Source organism: Pipistrellus hanaki, assembly GCF_964339955.1.
Source record: "Pipistrellus hanaki genome assembly, chromosome: 3".
NCBI lineage: Eukaryota > Metazoa > Chordata > Mammalia > Chiroptera > Vespertilionidae > Pipistrellus > Pipistrellus hanaki.
The window spans coordinates 40,886,681-40,900,557 of record NC_140505.1 but is presented as its reverse complement, the minus strand read 5'-3'; the positions used below and the strand labels follow the sequence as shown (position 1 = coordinate 40,900,557).

The window sequence follows — 13,877 nt, the reverse complement described above, 5'->3', positions numbered from 1 at the left end:
AGTCAGTATTATTAACAGACATGTAAAGCCTTTTATTAATTTTTTGCAGGAGCTTTCTAAATCAGGTTCTCTACTGAGAATTTTGCATAGCTTATCTCTGTTAATCCCTACAAAAAATCCAATGTACTATTGTTATCACCATTTTATAGAAAAGGAAACAATCTCTGAGAGGCTAAGAAACCTGCCCTCCATCACAGCAAGAATCAAGTGAGGCCTGGATATACAATCCAATCATAGAAGTAAAAAGATTCAAGGTTGCAGGATGTTTTTGCCATTTATGGGCCACCCACCAAAATTTGCTTCCTGCTGCTGTTAAGTGATCCTTGGTATTCATATGTTCTTATGCTATAGGTAAAGTAATTAGAACACAGAGTCGGGAATTTGTGGCTTCTTTATGAATTTCTTTGTGTGTTTTTTTCAGCCTCAGTATTTATATTTTAGTGTTTATATTTTGGATTCAAAGACAAACTAAAGCTAAAACCTGGAATATGTCACGTCTGCTGCCATGTTTAGGAGATGGTCAGTAAAAGGTATTTTTGGGTTTAGGTTTTATCAATCATGAGTATATACATAGAATATTTTATAGTATAATTCTTTTTTTTTTTAATAGTACAAAAGTTTGGTTAAATTTGGTTTGGCTTATTAGACTATATGCTGATCCCTGGGTCTTTTCTGTTCCATAGTTCCATGGTGAGGAAATGGATCCCTTTCCTAGATAGAGGGGAGCACAGTGCCTTCTTCCCAAATGAACTTTCATACTAAATACTCAAAAGTCAAATTAAAATGTATTTATTTATTTAAAATATATTTTATTGATTTTTTTACAGAGAGGAAGAGAGAGGGATAGAGAGCTAAAAACATTGATGAGAGAGAAACATCTATCAGCTGCCGCCTGCACACCCCCTACTGGGGATGTGCCCACAACCAAGGTACATGCCCTTGACCAGAATCAAACCTGGGACCATTCAGTCCGCAGGCCGACGCTTTGTCCACTGAGCCAAACCTGTTTCGGCTCAAATTAAAATTTATTTTTTTTATTATTCTTAAAATCTTCAATTTGAGAAACATACACCTATTGTGATAATATAGTTTGAGTTATTATTCTTCTTTCATTTATCAGATGCATTTATATCTCAATAACATGGATATTGGCTATAAAATTCCCTGTGCAACTTTTATCAGGATGCCTTGGAAGCATGCATCTGTTTGTAGTGTTTTCGTAGTTTCTAAGGATCTCTCATTATTAGCAAACTAGGTTTTTCAGAACAGAGTTAAGTTTGTTAGCCTTGGCATTAATGAACTAATCTCCTCATAGATCTAATGGAGCATTTACACACTTCTAGTCATTAAAGATTGTTCATTACTGAGATGAAATAGATATGGAGATTTATTTATTTATTTATTACATGATTCTGTACATGGAGCTGAGGCACCAATGCCCATCTCTCCCATAATTTTTTTCTATGTTTTTCTTAACCATCTGTATTATGGCTTTTATTTATAATCAACTTCCTTAGAGTAGACTATGGAGAATTAATTAAACCTGTTAACCGGGGAATTCCCTTTTTAATTACGCAACATATAACGGGCGCGTACTCTTTCACTAAGACGTGACAGTATGTCACTCCTGGAAGATGTAATTTCATATTATTATTTTTATTTATTTATACTAAAAATAAATGAAAAGACTATGAAATATATATTTTTTGTTTACTTATATATAAAGCAGAAAGGAAAATACAAAATTACAAACAAATAGAAAAGAATACCAACAAAAAAATGGAAACATCGAATTAAAAAATTATAGATTTTTCAAACAATTATAAAGATTACAAAAAATATATATTTTTTATTTTGATACAGAATAAAAATATTAAAAAGTTAACAATTACAGAACAATAAACAAAAGCTCACAAATAAAATAGAAATATTGAGTTTAAAAAATTAAAATATAGATGTAAAAATTCAAAACTCAACTTCCTTGTGATATATTTTATAACAATTGTTGATACATAGTGTTACCTTACAATCCGGACACCAGTATGTAGATTCTTTCCTAACACCTTTTTTGTAGCAAACTGGGCATTTCCTGGATTTAGTTTTTTCTATATTGCTTTTCATTTGTTCTGGAAAATGCCTTTCAACTAAGCGTAGATGTAGAGCTGCTTGTTGATGTCTTTGGGTGGGTTTTCACTATGTTGTTATATACCAATTTTTCTACGCACTCTATCAAAAAGTGTGATCAATCCAAATGACCTTTATCTTTTTTGTATATAATATATGCATTGAAGCAGCACATATAAATTAATCGTAGAAACATTTTTTTATAAAATTTTTTTACCCTATTACAGGCAGCCATGTAGGCCACCATAATTCCATTTCCCAAATCTACGCTGCCCATATTCTTGTTATAATCCAGGACAACATTCGGTTTTTCTTGACTTCTTTCTCTCTTTTCAATCATTGTCTTTTCGTCATTATGAATAGAACTGAGCATCAATACGTCTTTTTTATCCTTCCATTTTAAAACCATAAGTTTGTCTTTGAATCTTACTATAGGTTCATTTTTCTGTAATTTTTTTGTTTTTATTTCACTGGGGATTCTAACTCTGTTTATCCTCATTGTTCCAACAATGTCTGTATTGTTTTGACACAAGAGTTCAGCCAAATGAATTGACGTATAGAAATTATCTAAGTAAATCCTATACCCTTTATTCAGTAAGTCATGTGTTAGTCCAAAACAATTCTTGTTGAACACGTCCACCACTCTCACTAGCAAAATTATACTGATTCCCTCCGTGTCTTAAATTCATGTTGATACATGTATGGATGACTAATACTTTTGTTGTTCAGAAATATACATCCCGCCCATTTCAGGGTGCAACATATATTTCAAGGACGTATTCATATGTCCTACCTGTACCCGATATTGTTTAGGTTTGATGTATTTATATGTCTCGCATGGTTAACAGGTTAATGATAACTTGATAATCATATGGATATTAGGTTTCTTAGAAAGGCAATGTAAGTGGAGGGTGTCATATTATTCTGCATGAATACCACCGTGGGCAAAGGGTCACTTAGAACCATTATTTAAATATTCAAATAAGAATCTATCAATAAATAAGAATCTTTTCACTCTAAATATTCATTGTCAGGCAAGATTGAGTACTTTAATATAATTTGGAGACTTGCATCAGGACTTGATTTTATTCTGTCTTCTATATCTAAATGGAATTGTTATTTTATATGTGAAACAGTGTTTCTAACAAGATCTTTCTGTTCTTAGCAGTAATAAATAATTATTTGACATTCAAGGAAGAATCTCTCCTTTTATTAAGCTCCAGGAGAGATTCCTATCTTCATGCTCTTAAAACAAGATTAAAATAAAATAAGATTTCTATGCATATCTCTTCTCTCATTCCTTAATCTGCTTCTTCATTCAATGAACTGTATTGAGTTCCTGCCTATATATACAAAGATGCAAAGTGTTTACCTTCAAGGAACTGACTCTGTAAAGACATAGAGACATTGAATTGTTATAAATTCAATGGGAATATTGAGTACCCATAGCCTAGAACCCGGCGAGGCATAGAATACATGATTAAGAATTTGTGAAATGAATGCCCAAAAATATAATAATAAGGATGCCCAGGCAGGTTGTGCTGAAGGCAGATGAGATGGATTTCTTCCATTTATTATGGAAGAGTCTGAGATAAAGTGTTCAAAAAGAGTAAGAAAGGAGGAAGGTACCCACCATTCATTATATGATTAGTGGTGGGAAATATAGGCAGTTTATTGTCTCTGGAGCATCAAGTATGATTCAGAGAGTGTCTAGAATGGTGTGCATGGCAGGAGGGCTCATTGTTGTGAGGGTGCTGGTGGTCAGATGGTGAGATTTATGCCTTCACCTATGTAACAATTTTTGCCTTAGTCAGTTTCCAAACAAATTCATTCTCCTGCACTCCATGGATGCACATATTAACACTTCCCTTAAACATGAAGAGTCAATTAAATATTGAGACTACACAGAGCAGATCAAATTTTCCACTAATTGGGAAGAATGTCCCGTCCCTTCCCTGTACTTCTGGGCTGTGCTCACTGGATCATGTTCTGTTCTCAGTCACAGGTCTTTAGTACTATTTATTTTATCTACCACTCAAGGTTTTTTTTCTCACTTCCCATTAGTAGCTTCTCAGACTTGCTGTTTGTTCTTTGTTAGCACAAGAGCTAAATATTTACAGTTGGTCAAGCCAGAGAAAATAACATAAAAAGTTAACAATTCCAGAGAGAACACAATTCACAAGGCAGACCTTTGTTTCTGTTTCTTAGCAATACCCTGATTTCATGGTGTAACTTCAGCATATTTTTTAATTACGGGAGACCTCTCATCTGTGATCGCAAAATGCTTATGTCAACTTGGAACTCAGTAATTGGTGTTCATTCTTATTTTATAAATGAAGAAAATTAATGTCATTTGACTAGTATGAACCTAGAAAAACTCCCTCAAGGATTTGATGCTGCCTTCCATTATTTCCCCTGAGTACCACCCTCTTCTTTGCAGCAGAGTGGGGGACTGTTATGAATATTTCTTCTTTGTGTTTCTGTATCTTGGACAGAAATGGTAGCTCCTTCACCTTCCTCATTCCCTTGGGGATTGTGTACCTCTGTTTGGACTAAAAACTGCTGGAGCTCCATTATTTCCCACTTTTTATAATAACTTTGTTTCATTCAATAGAGTGCAAGGTAAGGATGATGTTAGGAAAGAGCTTGTTTGTGAAAAGACCTTGCCAACCATGATAAGGACTTTCCATTTTTATCCTGAAAACAGTAGAAAGCCATTGGCATCCATGGAAATGTTAATATGATTACTTTTGTGGTAGAAAAAGATAAAAGCTCCAGCTGCAATGAAGAAAATGGACTGTCTTCATATTTGTGAATTAATTTTTCTTTTTGCTGTTCTGATAGGGAGATTTTGTTTTGTTTTGTTTTGTTTTTTTGCTTCCTCATATTCCAAATCACAGACTTGATTCTCGTTAATTCCCTGTAAATTATTCTTCATTTCAGTTAGTGTCGCCTTCATTTCTTACTGGTCCTTTTTTATGATCTCACTAAGTTTCTTGAAGTATTCACTAAGTTTGAGCATTTGGGACAGTTTCAAGGGTACTAACATTTGCATCATGGAGTACAAGAAGGACAAGAGGGGAGCAAGAAATTAAAAACATATTTGAAAAATTAATGACAGAAAACTTCCCCTACCAAGTGAAAAGAAAAATATTTATAAGTCCCGGAAGCACAAAAAGTCCCTTGCATGATGAACCAAAAGAGGCCCACACCAAGACACATCATAATTAAAATGCCAAAGGTTAAAGACAAAGAGAGAATCTTAAAAGTGGCAAGAGAAAGCAGTTAGTTACCTATAGGGGAGCATAGGACTGTCAGCTGATTCTCAACAGAAACTTTGTTGGCATAAAAGTGTGTGTCAACCAGTGATAAGGCTATTGCAGAAATCTAAGCATGTGATGATGATAGCCTAGATCAGAGTGTAGTGCATTATAGATACCTTGTTAAGTTATATAAAAGGAAGAAATGGTAGGGCAAGTGATTGGTTGGATGAGAGCTTCAAAAGAGAGAAGGGGATCAAAGATACTATCTAGTTGAATGACTGGGCAACTGGGTATCTCATTGAGATATCTTATGGAGAGAGGATCTGGATGGTGGGGGAAAGGAAATAGGCTTACTTTCTCTGAAAAATGGTTTCTATTAATCACAAAATATGTACATCTAAGTCGTTGAAGGCCCTGCTCTCTGTGTAACTCCTCCTCTAGGTCATTTATGTGACGTGCTAACAGCTACATGGCCTGTGGCCTATTTTTGTATCCTAAACATGAAAAAATGTAGAATCGAACAAGGATTTCTACATTTTTAAGTTTGGAATAAAAACTAAAAAAAGAATACTTCCCGACAAGTAGATATATGAAATTTAAATTTTAGTTCCCATAGGTAAAATGGTTTTGGAGCACTATCATGTTCATTCATTTACATATTGTATATGTTTCATTTCCATTTTGACCATAGAATTTAGTAGTTGCAACATGGACCTATGACCTGCAAAGCCTAAAACTTTTACTACTTGGCCCTTTACACAAATCTGTGCTGATCCCTGTGCTAAAAGATTATTTCATTCTCTAGTTTGATGATCTTAAATTTAAAAACCATTTCTTAAAAAAAATAAAAAAAAGGTAATAGCATTCTGGTCGAGGGATCGCGTGCTTCTGGTTGGGTTTTCAGATTTATGATTACGCCAGACACCAGATGCTCCAATGTAAAAGTTATTAATGCATTTAATTTGTATTGACTTTTTCCAATATTTATAGCCCAAAGTAACATGGAAATATATTTTAGAGAAGGTATAGATTATCCAGGTGCAAGAAAAAAAAAATAGAGAAGGCATTTAGCTGGGTTTATCTTTATGCTAACATTAAAAAAGATAATAGCAAATGCGTTCGCTGGGCAGCTTCAACTTGCAATGTCATTAGGTATGCAGCAGTATTTTATGTTAGAGTAACTTTATTAGAATGTGTTAGGTAGTGAGATGATGCTCTGTGCTACGTGGTAGCTGTTAGAGCTGAAATTGGTTGGCAGTCATGCTTCAGCCTATTTGCTTTTAGAAAAAAATAACTTTATCCAACCAACCGTGGTAATAACTATTTTTCAACTAGCATCATATATCATTTTCAGCATTATAAGTAAGGCCTGGTACTCTGAGGCAGATGTTTCTACTGCATACAAAGCATGGATCTTGTATATACACTTGTTCAATTTGCTTAGAGTACATAAGATATTAGAAAGCACATCAGATATTGATTCCTTTTCTTAGCCTGTTTCCTCAAGCCTATTAACAATGGGCTATTTCATAGGCATTACCCTTTGCTTTGACAACTCTGAAATCAAGTGGCATCTGTTTCAAAACATAGTATCTTCTATTTAACAGCTTCTTTAAGAATCACTGTTGTCATATCTACACGATTGACATAAGTCTAAAATGTCTAGAAAGATTATTGATCATGAAACAGTAAGTATCAGGTGAAAGATTTACAAAAGCTTTTTAGAATTTTCTTTTACTCTACTGATGATCAAGAGTGGGAACAGTTTGGCCTATTTCCCTCATTCTTTTAGCCATTATTATTTTATTTATATTAAAATTCCAAATAACTAGTGGATCGACTTTATATTCTTCAAAAAGAACTTGAATTAAAGTAGATATTGACTCTGCTGTAGATGAGCTTAATCTGGTTCCTTGTTCCAAAATCTTTCCCATTTTGCTACTTGTTCTTTTCTCCAACACCTGAAATTTGCCAGCCCTTCTCCTGCTGGGATATCTTTCTCTAAGTGAATTGGTTCTATTTGCTTATCTCATGTCCTCTAGGTGTGTGTCATGGCTGCTTTGTTATGTATATTCTAAAGGGTAAACTACTGGCATGGGCTCAATAAACTCATGTGTACATTATCCTGAACAACAAGAGGGGTCCATTTCCTGGACACTCTTCAGCCTCAGACATTGTTTGGTTCCCAAATTATTAAATATTGCTAGTGTCATAGATCTAAGGTACTCCCAAATTATATCTTCCAGCTTTCAAATCTACATAGTTCTCCTTCTTCTCCCTCCAATCCTGACCTGCTACTTTCCATTGCAAGCTTTTCATTCATTAGCTTTACTATATTTACATTGTGAAAGACAGTTGAAGTGAGGATATTGAGTGAGATTTTCAGGAGTCAGGCATTATGCTTTGTGAAGTGCCTACTATGTACTGTATACTTTACATCTGTTAAAGCTCATTTAAATCTCATAATCATCTTCTAAGAAAAATGTGGTTATTTCCTAATGAAGTGAAATAAAATCAGGGGGTTATGTTGTCTATTTAGCCAATCTGAAGCCCCGATTTCAATCTGGGTATGTCTTGCTATAATGCTTGTGTTAGAGAGAGAGAGAGAGAGAGAGAGAGAGAGAGAGAGAGAGAGAGAGAGAGAGAGAGAGAACACAAGAGAACATATCCAGAAAAGAATAAAGATGTAAGGAATAAGCACTTCATAAATATCTCCTTAGAGATAGACTCAAAAATTAAGAGCCAGGAAATACAACTAAAGAAAAAGTGAAAAAGATAGCAAGGAAATGATAGTAGTCATCTGTAAAGGCAAGAAGTAGGGGGGTTCTAAGATAAAAGAATTGTCATTGTGGTTGAGTTAGGTATGTGAGATGAAGCTCATGAAAGGGCCTAGTCATCGGCCTATCAGAGACATTGCATTGTGTCTCTTTTCATCACTTGTCCCAATCTGCAAGTGGTCTCCCTGGAGAGCCCTAGTGCTCTCTGCAAGGGACTAGGGCCACAGCCCTCTCAAATATCAAGCATCTCCCGTGTTCCTAAATTCTGTGTCATGAACTTGATGTTCATGGAGTGTTTCATTTCAGAAAGAAAGAGCCTTATAAAGTTCTCTATATTTTCCAGGCTAGCTACCTGAAAGTAGAATCTTTATTTTGTCTAGACAGCATTTCTTTGAAGTTGGTGGTTTAGGTGCTATCTCGGGGAGCTAGCACTCTAGCTGTTTACCCTCATTCCCAAGGCAACCTGTGTGAGGACTAGAGAATTTTCACAAGTGTCTTGACTTCTCTGCACCTGGAGATTAATGTGTTAGTAAACATTTTTTGAACCCTTAGTCATAGTAAACATATTGGTTCATCTGAAGCTAAAAGCTTCAGCATTTGTAATTAAGGAACAATGGAATAGGGTGTCGTAAATATGGAACTAGTTTCCAAGGAAATTTAATAAACTTTATTTTTACTTAAGTAAAATGAATGTAGGCACCTTCATTTTGAACACAAGTGTATTTCCTTAGTTTAAAAAAATCAAATATATAATTATCCCCACTTTTGAGATGAAAATGAAAGAACATCTAAATTACCAATATTGCCGAAACTGGTTTGGCTCAGTGGTAGAGCATCGGTCTGCGGACTGAAAGGTCCCGGGTTAGATTCCGGTCAGGGGCATGTACCTTGGTTTCGGGCACATCCCCAGTAGAGGGTGTGCAAGAGGCAGCTGGTCGATGTTTCTCTCTCATTGATGTTTCTAACTCTCTATCCCTCTCCCTTCCTCTCTGTAAAAAACAATAAAATATATTTAAAAAAATAAATTACCACTATCTATATATAAAAAAATAGACAGAATGGTGGAACAAATAGACTGAATGGTGGAACAACTGGTCGGCCATGGTGAGATAGTGGAGGTGAGCAGGGGTGCCACACCAAGGTGGGGTGCTGGTAGCTGTTATTGGGGTGAACCTCTGGTGGTTGTTGAATATCCTTTGCTCCCACATGCTATGGTCCCACCCAGTGCTCACATCCACTGCCAGTGCCAGCCCCACTTACATCCACAGCTCAGTGCCTGTCCCAATTGCTCAGAGCCTTTATGGGGTGTGAGTGGTGGCTGCCAACCCCAGTTGCCCTTGAGGGCTTCTCCACATACCCCTGCTCCTGAGGGGAGATCGGGGATGGCAACTGCTGCCCATACCTGCTGATGTTGCCAGCCCCACTCACTCTTGCTGCTGGCACCAGCCCCAATTGCTCTGTGCCAGCAGTGGGTGCAAGAGGGGGCAGCGCCAGCAGTGTATGGGAGCAGCAGTGATGGGAGTGGACATGCTGGCAGATAGGGGACTGGGGATCACGGTGGGAGGGACTGGGCAAGGGTGCAGAGGATGGGCTGAGACCCACCCCTGTATCCACCACAGCCTCGTGACCCACAGTTCCTTTCCAGGTCCATGAATTCATACATTGGGCCCCTAGTATTATCTCTAATAATAAAAGGGTAATATGCTAATTGGACCGAATGTCCTTCCAAACAACCTTCTGGATGAAGCCAGGGCTGCAAGGGAAGCCCGAATCCCGGGTGCCTGCTGGCAGCCAGGTTGTGTGTGTTGGGGGTGGGGGGGAGGGGAGGTAGGGGAGGGGACTGAAGGAAGCCTACTCCTGCACAAATTTTGTGCATTGGACCTCTAATGTCATATAAATAGTTTGGATTCCCTCATAAAGGTATTAGCTACTAAACTATTAGTTATACCCTCCCTTTCCCATACATGTACTTTTTTTCTGCTTGAAACACTATAAAGTTTTATTGGGAAAGAGCATTCATTTGCTAAGGCTGCTGTAGCAAAGTACCAAAAATGGGTGGCTTAACAGAAATTTACTGTCTCATAGTGCTAGAGGACAGAAGTCCGTGATGAAGATGTCAACAGGGTTGGTTCCTTCTGAGGCCTGTGAAAGAGAATCTATTTCAGAATTCCCTTACAACCTCTGGTGGTTCGCTGGCAATGTTTGGAGTTCCATGGCTTCTGCTATATAACCCTGATGTCTGCATTCATCTGCATAGGGTGTCCTTGCTATGTGTGTGCCTGTGTCCAGTTTTCTCCTTTTTGTAAGGACACTGATCATATTGAATTTGGGGCTCACTCTACTTCAATATCATTTTAACTAACTATAACTGCAGTGACCCATATCCTAAAAAAGTTCTGAGGGAATGTGGGTTAGGACATGAATTTTAGAGGGATGGGATTCCACTCCTAAGAGTTAGCATAGGCTATTCTAGTGACTTAAAACAACCAAGTTTTATTTCTTTCACACTCCAAAGGAAATCCTGATGTGTCTTCCATCATCATTTGATGGCTTACTATTAAGCCTGCATGTAGCATGTGCTTCCATAGTCTCCAGGCCCAGGGGATGGACTATTGGAAGACCTAAAACCAGACCTCCAAACAAACAAACAAACAAACACAAACAAAAAAACAGAACAAAACAGTCTCTATTGGGATGTGTCACTTCTCAAATTATACTGACTGAAATAAGTCACACATGTCCCCTAAATTCAAAGGGGCAAGGAAATGCAATTTTTTTCTGTGATGGTAACAAAGGAAACCGAAAATATTTATGAGAAGCAGTAAAACTTTATCTACATATATTTACCCAAATATAAATATTCAAAAACACTAGACATCTATTATGCAGTCTTGAAAAGATTTGTAGCTATCTGGTTAAATAAGGTTGTTTGTCTAGGACTTGAGGCATTGAACTATTAATTAGTCTTCCTCTTTTGCTTCCCCCTCACTCAGCAAAGATTCATTCCTACAATGAAAATGGAAGGTTCATATGTAGGAATAAAAGCCACACTAGTTTATATCATAGAGAATATTTATTGATACACTATGGTAATACACATGCGCAGATAACCATGGTAGGAGGCTGAGAGAACGTGTGTGTGTGTGTGCGTGGGGGGGGGGTGGGGAGGGGGGAGAAGGCTTCTCTGATCTAATATATTTTTCTAGAAAGGAGAGTTTTACAGATTGCACATAAACTGCCCAGTGGAGACACAGATATACAAAATGGTCACATAAACTGCCCAGAGGAGACACAGATACACAAAATAAGGGATCTAGGTAGAAGGAATTTTGGTGGAAAGATTCTATTTAATTCCTCCCTTCCCAAAGTCTTCCCCACTTACCATCATATCATCCTTCATAGTGTTTATCTCCTTTATAACATTCATCACACTCCAAAAAAATTCTAAATCAGTTTACGTATTTTATGCATTTCCTGCCATTTTCCCTCTTCTGCAAGTTTCCCTCTTCTCTCCTACCCAAAGAGAAGTCCATGAAGGCAAACACCTAGCTCTGTTTTTTCACTTGTAACCTCAATGTTAAGAATAATACATACCTGATACTGAAGGAAATAATGTATGGAATGAATCAATATAATAAGTATTGCAATTAAAATAATATAATGGCAAAAGTCAAGAAATTGGGGAAAACATTCTATCACTGTTAAATCCTAGGTAATGGGAACTAGAACTTTATGATGTAAGCATTTATAATGTTTCAAAATAACTTAATTTTCATTCCTAGGTTCCATAGTACATACATTTCTCCCCAGGGGCCACTGTGACAACATACTATTTGTTGTAAAATTATATTCATTTATCTTATTTTCCAGAAACAATACATTTTATGCTGAAAACACATGCATGCCATCTAGTGACAGTGGAGTTATTCCAATGGGTCCCTGACTTAACACTTATTGACACTATATTTGTAGGTTAATTTGGGGGTTAGTGAATTTTGATAGAAACCATTAAGTGAAACAATTCTTTGATAAATTAAGTGGTGAATTTTATTACTGATTTTTTTTAATGGATAAGTTTTGCATGTATATTTTTAGGAAACAACTTGATTAAAATAATATACGAAAAGAAACACTTTAGTATTGTTTACAAATAAAAGATAAAAGCATTCTTTGGCTTAACATTTTTCTCTAATAATACAATGTCATTGAAATAATTATGAAAAGATTCATTGACTGCTCAAGTGACAGGAACTGACAGAAAAAAATAGAGTTGTCATTGCACTGCAACCCCAAATCTCTAAGTACTATTCCTTCATTTACATAGAGTTTAGGAAAAGTACTCGACCTAGGGTTTTCTAAATTATAATTGTCCCTTCCTCTAACATTTAATACAACGTTGTGATACAGTATCATTTTTTGAGATTTTGTAGGTAGTATATTCTCTTGTGATTTTTCATTTAGATGCCCTGTCTTAGCTATTACCTTGAGGTTTTCTGACACACTCAGGGGTCAGTATTTATAATTTTAGAATATAGTGTTATTAGACTTTCCGTCTCACAAAATGTAATCTCAGTGTATTCTAGGCAAATGGACTCCCCTGAAGTTGTGCTGTGTGATATCTCCTGGGAACCACACAAACACTTCTAAATCAATGCCGTTGTTCAGGATTTAAGTAGACCTCAGCACTGACTCCGTTCTGTTGGCTTCGGCTGTGTGTGCACCCTTATCTGCTTTATCGTCCTCTGTCTCCATGGCGGGGTTGAAATAACTTCAGGGAGTCTCTGGTGGCACCTTTCTTCCACTGCAATGTCTAGTTGGCTTCTTTACAAAATACTATCTTTGCTTCTTACTCATTAGAGTCACTCTGCCCCGTTTCTAGCTACGAGCCGTTGTCATTGTGATGGATTTCCTGACCTTGAGAGACTGTGGCAGCCAAGTTGATGTCATACTGTATATTGTGTCTCTGTTTTTTGACTGGATAAATGTTCTTTAATTACTGCTGGTTCTTCAACCTTGGGGAAAACTCTGGCAGGAATATCAGTTTTTATATTTGACGGTTTGGAAATAGAGAGCCTTTGGTCATAATATTTTAAGTTAAAGGTTTAAATTCATATGTTCTTCTGATTACTTTTATACGATAAAGTTAGGTTACAAATTGCACAACATTTAAATTTACTCAGTAGAGAACACTGCATTTCATTTTATATTTAATGATGATAATAATTATTTAAAAGTCACCAACTTATCCATGATGTAATTCCATTGTGTGGCTCATAAATATAAGCAAGATCATTATTTAATTTTTTTTCTATGAAAAGTAGAGTTCTTGATTTACTAGAAAAACAAATAAAAATGTAATAATTGTCTAGAAGTAAAAGTAGTGAATCATTCCTTTGGAAGATTATGGTCAAAAGCAGTCTGGGATAAAATTATATCATTTGTTTTCTATATTGATGAGATAAACTGAATAATTTATATTATACCTTTTCTTGTGATGGATCTCACCTTTTTAGAATTCATTAGTGTTCCATTCCTTATATAGACTCAGTATTGAGTAATACTGTTTAAAAATATTTTATGTGTGTATTGCACATGAAGTCATCTACTACTGGTTTTGATATTGTAATGTGCCTATGAATTTATGATTAGAAACTGAGCAGTTCATACAATGAGGATTCCATCCATTGTTGAAGTTTTTATTGAAGAAGGACTT

The 13,877-nt window shown here is 36.1% G+C and overlaps 1 protein-coding gene across 1 annotated transcript in view; it reads left to right on the top strand.

The window, feature by feature from the left end:
- Positions 1-13,877, top strand: part of GPC6 (glypican 6) — a 1,067,089-nt gene that overhangs the window by 193,147 nt on the left and 860,065 nt on the right. The gene's annotated exons all lie outside the window — the stretch shown is intronic.